We start from the raw sequence: 8,073 nt of genomic DNA, 5'->3' as shown, positions 1-8,073 counted from the left end.
CTTGCATTCTTTCTTTTTTCTTAAGTCTTTTTATGTGCATCTCTACTCTGTCTGGAGTATCATACCCTATGTAATTTGCCCGATTAAATTCTATCCATTCTTTGGAACTTAGCTTCACTGTCATCTTCTCTGCAAATACTTTCCAGGTGTCCAAACTTGGGCCAGGTCCTTTTTCTTACTAGATGGCCTTTAGTACTGTTTTAGCTCATTCAGGCTGATGCCTCCCCCTCCAAAAAACAAACAAACAAACAAATAAACAAACAAACCCACCATAAACTGGACAGCTTACAAGCAAAAGAAATTTATTTCTCATTGTTCTGAAAGCTGGGAAGTCTAAAATCAAGTCACTAGAAGATTCAGTGTCTGGTAAGTATACGCTTTCTGATTCACAGACAATACCTCATTGCTAGGGATGAGGGCCTCTCTGAAGTCTCTTGAACAAAGGTACGAATCCCATTCATGGGGGTCCCACTCTTATGACTTATTCATTTCCCAAAGGCTCCATTGCCTGCTACCATTACCTTGGGGGTGAGAATTTTAATGAGTTTTATGGGGAACACGAACATTCAGACCATAGCAAGTATGCTGTGTTCCTTTCTTCCTGAAAGTCCATTGCAGCTGCTTGCTTCTTTGGCTATGTCCCCCAGTCATTTGTAAGATTCTTGGAGTCAGAATTTCTTCATAGCAGTACTTGACACATGATGAAAATATAATAATAAACCAACAATGAATAACTAAGTCACTTATGGCATGATAAAGTTGTTATTTCAAAACTGAAACAAAGAAAAGCAAAATATATTGGTGGCAATTATACAAGCATATGCTTTCTACTCAAAATATTCAAACATGTTTTGAATAAATAAGCAAATGAGGAATTTGAAATATATATATATATATATATATATATATATCTTATTCAAAATGGAAATCTGTAACCATTATGTATCACACATTCAAATAAATATACTAAAAATACATTCAGTTCTACCAGCAAATTATTACACCAGATAGTAAAAATCAAATTGGTAAATTGACCATATTCTAGTAATTTCTAACTTCTTTGTTTTTGTTATTTAGTTACTTTCTCTGTCTTTACTTTGAAATAAACATGTACATTGAACTTGGCTTATAGGACTATAATCCAGGAACTAATAAATTGAATCACACTGTGAAATACAAATACATTTTCTTCTATCTTGTCAGATGCTCTTTAAAATTTGAACTTCAAGAACAGAAGTTCAATCCATTTGTTCTCTTGACAGATAGAGGCCAAATGACACAACGGGAAGATATTCAACGAAGTGTCAAGAGGAACTCATGTTCTAGAGTCCTTTTTGCCACTTAAAATAGCTTTGTTGTAAGTGTATCATTCTGTATATGGCATAGCGTGGTAGTAGAAAAATCTCTGAACACAGAGGCATCCATGGAACCCTGGCTTTGTCACTCCTACTTAAATGACCACTGAACCATTTGTTTCCATTTTGTCTCTTTCACTTGTTGAACATATATGAAATTCTTGGCATAAACTGACATCTTTTAAGGAGGCACAAAAATAAATAAATGGCTCTGATCTAGAGTAACTCAGGAGTTTAGTGTAAAAGACAGTCATCCAAAGCTTTGAAAACATTGGCATTTGCAGACTCGCTCAAATTTCTGTGAATAAGAACCACCTGGGGATCTCCTGAAATTGCAGACTGTGATTCAGTCAGTGTGGAGTAAGTAATCCCTGTGGTTGTGCCCCACTGCTTCTGAGATTTCTCACAAGTTTCCAGGTTATAAGTATGGGGATCAGTATTTGAGAAGCAATTGCAGTAAGACATAAAATGTACAGAAGAAAAGAACTCAATCTGAAAGGCTCCACTAAGGAAGTAGAATGAGTGAGAAATATGGTGAAGTAGAAATATGGTGAGGTGGTAACAATAATTTATTATGGATAGTGAGACTATGAGTGTTTAATGGATATTTTGTATTTTATACATTGTGATTTTCTAAAAGATGATACTAGCAGTCATATACAAAAGTAAACAACTGTGTGTTCATATGTGTGTGTATGTATGTGCTGTGTACAGTTCCACTCTCATAAGCACTTTGCAGGGTTTATGCTAACTCAGAACAAGCCTATGAGGTGGAAACCATTGTTCCCATCCTCCTTTGACCTATAAGGAAACTGAGGCACAGAAAGTTGGACCTGCCCAAGATCCCACGGTTATTTAGAAGCAGAACCAGAAACCCAACCTCAGCAGTCCCCATCCAGGGCATCTGCTTTTAACAAAGTCAGGGAACTGAGATAGCAAGTAGCATGGGGAGCAGAACACAGAACATTTAGGGCAGGGAATAAACTTATTCAGGTTCCAAGAAGAGGGAATGCCCTGCCAGGAGGGACAGGTAGAGTTATGAGGGTGCCTGGGGCTAGGGTTCAAGGTCACAGGCAAGTATGATACTAGACAAAAAGAGACAGAGGTCAGTTTATGGATTTGGGAGACAATGACTTTACTTCTCCAGACAACAGAAGGCAAGGTCACTTGTAGGGAGGCTGAGATGGGGATAGGCAAGCAGCCAGGCCAGGCAGCAGCATGAGAGAGCTGGTAGTCCCCAGGTGGCTGGTTGTGGGGGAGGGGCCATCCAGGACATGAGGGAAGGGGAGACATGCAGAATGGGTGGCTCCGTGGCTCTGTCCTCCCTCCTATTTTACTGAAAAATCTATTACTCTATGACAGACAGACTGGAGACCAGAGCAGACTCACTTGGGGTAAGCTCAGGAAGTGCAGATGGTGGCTCTTGGGTGGAGGGTCCCTCAGCAGGAAGCGAGGCATCATAGACCCTGCAAAGCTGCCTCTGTCCCCACTGGATACAGGCTGAACAGTCACAGGATCCTTCCCCTCCCCTCCAGAGAGGGTGTGAGTGTGTGTGTGTGTGTGTGTGTGTGTGTGTGTGTGTGTGTGAGAGAGAGAGAGAGAGAGAGAGAGAGAGAGAGAGAGAGAGAGAGGGCACATTGCTACTCTGCCAGGGTCCAGTTTGAGTTGTCACCTGCTGTGCCCTGGGGCTGGATCTCCAGGATGCCCTCTGCAGTGGCACCTGCATGAAGCTCTCTGGCTCCCAGAGCTGGCAGCCCAGGAAGACTGATCACTCTGCAGAAGTTTCCAGCCATCCCAAGGAAGCCATGCCAACCGTCCAGCAAATCTCCCCCAGTCCAACAAGATGTCACCTAACTCCCAAGCTTCCTCATCTGACCATGAAATGAAGTGACTGAACTCCACTCTGCCCCTGCTGCTCTGCTTCTGGGGGACTTTGTCAGCTATTCTGAATCTCCAGACTAGAATGGTTCTCTGCATCTCTCGAATGGCCTCTCTTCCTCTGTGACCACAGGTAAGCAAAGGGTGTTGTGCATAGGCGGAGACTGGGGTGTGGGTTCACAGGAATACTAGCAGCTCCTGGATGTTTGGGAGGGGGTCATGTCTGAGTGGCAGAAGTTGCCTGTTCCTGGGAAAATTTTTAGCCTCCTGGTTGTCCTGTCAGGGCTGTTCAAAGCCCTGTGTGAGCAATAATGCCTCTGAGCTGCTGCGGATATTTGAGTTCCATAAGCACCAGCTTTATGGTACCTGCTTCTATGTCTTTACTTCTACCATTCACTCTTTTGCTCATGTATTTATTCATGCAGTAAATATTCTATAAATCTTACATGAAGCTTAATAGCCACCAGTGGTATTTACTGAGTTGGGAGGTAGCAACTCCTTCACACTGGGATTTCTGGAGGCTGGAGGTGGGGAGGATTCCCAAATGGGAGGCTGGAAGTGAAGATGACCTTTAAGAGTGTACCTGTCCTTGAGAGGTTAAACCTCTGTGATGCAGAGCAGATATCAAAGCTAGAGGTATGCTATCCCTGAAGAACTCTGTTTGGAAGGTGAAACAGTGTCATTTCTTCCAGTCACAGAGTTTCCTCTGGGGTATGGTATTGCCAGTTAGGCAAGAGCTGGGACTCCCTTGCTTGGGGTGAGGTGTGAGGCTTCTGGATGGCAGAGAGAGACTGGGGGACCCAAGAAGACTTTTGGGAGGAAGGGGTGCTTGTGAAAAGCTCAGAACACGGCTCAGTGGGTGAGAAGTTGAAAACCAGCTGTAGGATGAAGATGGACGGGGGAATAGGATTCAAGTTACGCTGACTTAATGGAACCAGGATCCAGGGCGGTGAGAGAGGCTGCATGGAGTGTGGGCGTGTGAGGGAGAAATAGAGATGCCATGAACATCAGCCTGAAGGGGATGTTGGTGTCTGAGCACTTGGCCCACACCATCTTTTATGCAAAGGCTTCTCTGTGCATCCCTTTTACCGAGACCTTACAGATAGGAATGTAACCCGCACTGTGATCGCCCCCCAACAACAACCAAAAAAAACTGCCATTCCAGCCATGGAGGGGGTCAGAGTCCAGAGCTCTTTCTCTTTAAATACCTTTGTGGAAATTGACTCTAATTACTGTCAATTACCTGGAACAATTTCCACTTTGGTTTCTGGTGACAAATTAATGAAATTATCATTGTGGGCTAATTATAAAGGATGCAAATTTGAGGCATGTTGCAGGAATACATCCTCTAGAGTCAGTGGTATCTCATTTGCACTTCTTGCAGAGAGTCCAAGTATCTCTCCTTTTGTCTCTAAATGATGCAATTTCACTATGCCTGGATTCCTAGTCTCATTAATAAGGGAAAAATCTTTCTTTTATTTAATGCATTTAGTTAAAAGGTGAAACAGATTATAACTGTGGAATTTTCAGCCATGATATTGGTCAGAAAGAGTTAGTAATCTGCACATGGAGCACCCTGGATCCAGGTGAGCCCAACTTTGGGATGGGCACCTGTCCTTTCTCACCATCTCCAATGGATCTCAGTTTTGATAGTGGCTTAGCAATAGCAGTCACGGTGCCAGGAGTTATAGAAAGCAGGCAAGTTCTCACACAAATTGCACTTCTTGAGGAGCATTTTGCCACATTATAATTCAGAAGCTAAAGACCTGAGTTTGAATCCCAGTTTTATCACTTTTAAACTATGTGGACTTGGACACATCAGCCAACTTCTCTGAGTGTGGCTTTTTATTTGACTTGTAATAGGTAGTAATGTCTCTTCTCCACACACCCCTGGGTGTGGGGTGAGCCCAAAGCTGCAGAAATGCCTTGTGAACCTGCAAGTGGCATAAACAAGCTGTTCTCAGGAAAACCTTCAGGGGTCAGCACCAAAGGGACCCTGGCTTCCTCTTTTTCTGCACTTACCTAGCCCTGTTTTCTAACTTCAAAAGAAAAACTATCATGACTGTGTGATGATAGTTGTAAGCAATTGCATTTTATAATTCCTCTTTGTTTTAACCAGCAAAACAAAAAACAAAACAAAACAAAACAACAACAACAAAAAAACTTCCAGTAGGTGGTGAGAGTGTGGGTGAGGTGATATGTAAGCATTGACATCCCAAGATGAATTTGGAGGGCCTGGGACACTTGAGATCCTCCAAGGTAGAGAAGACGAAAGAGGAGAAAGGAAGAGAAAGTTGGTCTGTGGTTGTCAGGTGTTCTAAAGACAACAGAGAACAGAGGGGAAGTGCCACCTGCTTCCCCGGGGTGGTAAAGAAGTTTAGATACTGGTGGCTTAGCTCAGCTCTACTCAAGCTTCTCAGGTGCTTACCCAGAATCAGACTCAGGGAGGGACTTCCCAACATGGGGAATTGTTTAAAGCCTGGAAGGGAAGCCTGGGGGCACCTGGCCTCCCTGGATGCCTCTGAAACCACTGGGGTTAAATGAATATTATCAAGCTCGGCAGCAGGTGGGGATGAGTAGATGAGAACCCAGAGTTGTCTTTCTTCCTGTGTCCACTGTGTCCCTCTGGGGTCAAGTAGCTCAGTTCTCTGTCCTGTTACCAAGCACATCCTTGGTCCTGGTAAAGGTTGAGGTCATGGAGAGATAAATCATAAAAAGCAAACAATTGGATTATGAGAGTAAATGTCTTCTGTAGACTTGTCCTAAACTCCCTGGCCAGCCTTGGCTTCCCCCATCCACTCTCCCAGGGCCTCTTCCTCCCTGGTACTTCCGCTCTGTGTACCTAGAACTCAAAGGGCAAAAGGTGTCTGGGGAGCCGGGTGTGGGCTGGAGACTTGGGGAGAGACCCAGCCTTCACCCTGAAGGAGCCAGCTCACAGCAGGGATTTCCGCTCTTCTCCAGAAGCCTCTGCAGACCGTGCCCCAGTTGTGGGGCCGCATGAGAGGCCTGGAACCCTCAGCTAAGGCAATCTCAGGTGAGCACAGCTGACTGTGATTTTTATTTACCACTTTAACCACTGGGCAGTTCAGTGGCAGTGAGTCCATCCAGGCTGCTCCGCCACCATTGCCACCATTGCTGCCATCCATCTCCAGAACCTTGTCATCTTTCCACACTGCAACTCCTAATCTCCCCTCTGCCCAGCCCCAGGCAACCCTCATTCTATTTCCTATTTCAGTGCATTTGGTGACTCCAGGTCCCTTGTGTAATTGGGATTGTACAGTATCTGTCCTTTTGCGTCTGGCTTATTTCATCCATGTTGTAGCAGGTACCAGAATTTTTCTTCCTAAAAGGCTGAGTGATATTCCATGGTATGCACAGTCCACGTTTTGTGTATCTATTCATCTGAGCTTGGGTGGCTTCCCTTTCCCGACAGTTGACCTGGGTTATTGCATTCTGTTTGGATGGAGTTTACATGATTTTTTGTGAGCCCCCTTTCCCCATGAGATTGAGGGAGAACATATACAAGCATAGCAGGCATTGCTGACGATAAAAGCAAGCAAACAAACGCACTATTGGATTAAGTAACTGATGTATCTTATGGTTGGAAACTTGGGAAGTGTGGAAAAGTGTCAAAGACAAGTAAAATGGCTTCTAATCCCTGAGATAGCAGGTGATCTATATGTACCTGGAAGAAACGGTTACAAGAGGAAAGAGCAGGACAGCAACCAGAGCTTTCCCTAGAAAGAGCCCAACTATGCTGCTTTATTTGCAGAGGGTCTGCTTGGAGGAAGGGGGACAGTCCCCTGTGAGGGCTAGAGACCCTGGACAAAGCGGTTCTGCTCACCAGGGTCAGGGAAGCTGCCAATCCCAGGTGGGTGGGTGCTGCACAAACCTTATGTGGCACTCAGGGGATGATTAGTTGGTGAGTACATGAAGCTGTGCTCCCGTGGGAACCTGGGCAGCTGTACCACCACACCTGGTGTGTGGACAGAGCAGCTCCTGAGGGATCTGAGCCTGGGGCTGTTGTGGGAGGCAGCTCCCAAGAACCCCTGTCCCTACCATGTGGAGACCCCTTCTGGGAGAGCTCTCCAGAGCAGCCACCTCTGGGAACCATTTCGGGGACTGGAAGGAATCAGTCACCTCTAAGAGAGGTAGAATGAAGCAGGAAACCCCAGGACAGCAGTGGGGTAGTGTGGCACCATGTGAGTAAGGGTGGCTGGTGGTAAGGGGCAGCATTCTCTCAAGGAACAGGGGACAAATGTAAATCTCACTTTCTAGTGAGTCTCTAGGTTGAAACCTCCTGGGGAAACTGATGTGGGGAGGCCTTTTGCCCCAAAACACACCCTGGAAGAGCCTGTTGCAATAAATAAGTCCCAGAAATTGCAGGACACTGACACTCTCCTCAAACCCTTCCCACCCTCTCTTTCCCAGTTGGCACGAACTGCCTCTGTGTGATGCCACTGGGCCCTGGTGCTTTGACAAGCCCAGTAGCAGCGTGCCCAGCCCAGCCACCACAGGGCTGGGAGCTTCCAGGAACACAACCATCCTACTCATTCCCTGCCCCTGTCCTGGAGGTAGGCAGGGCAGGAGAAGGATAAGCCAAAAGCCCAGCAGAGCCTAGTGACTTGGCCAGGACCCAGACCCACATTTGCAAGCTCCAGGCCAGTTCTCCTTTCCTGCCAAGAGGGCAGAAGGGAGCAGTGTGACAGGTTTGGGGAGAAGCAGAAGATCATGGGTGATGTCTGGACTCACTGCTGAGATGTTGGGACAAGGAGGGCTGAGAAGGAGAATGTGGCTTCATGCCTCCAATAACGGTTATTCTAATTCCCTCATGCACGAG

At 45.7% G+C, this 8,073-nt stretch overlaps 1 long non-coding RNA gene across 1 annotated transcript; it reads right to left on the bottom strand.

The window, feature by feature from the left end:
• Positions 1–285: 285 nt before the first annotated feature.
• On the bottom strand, positions 286–2,932 carry LOC124091745 (uncharacterized). The gene is made up of 2 exons (XR_006851422.1): positions 2,745–2,932; positions 286–690 (listed from the first exon to the last, which is right to left on the bottom strand). It is a non-coding gene; the product is annotated as an uncharacterized LOC124091745 (long non-coding RNA).
• Between the last annotated feature and the right edge of the window lie 5,141 nt (positions 2,933–8,073).

The sequence above is a fragment of the Marmota monax genome, unplaced genomic scaffold (assembly GCF_021218885.2).
Source record: "Marmota monax isolate L192 unplaced genomic scaffold, Marmota_monax_Labrador192_F-V1.1 WCK01_AAM20220418_F8-fsc01891, whole genome shotgun sequence".
Taxonomy (NCBI): Eukaryota; Metazoa; Chordata; class Mammalia; order Rodentia; family Sciuridae; genus Marmota; species Marmota monax.
Note: the sequence above shows the minus strand (reverse complement) of the source record. Positions and strands in the feature narration are given on the sequence as shown.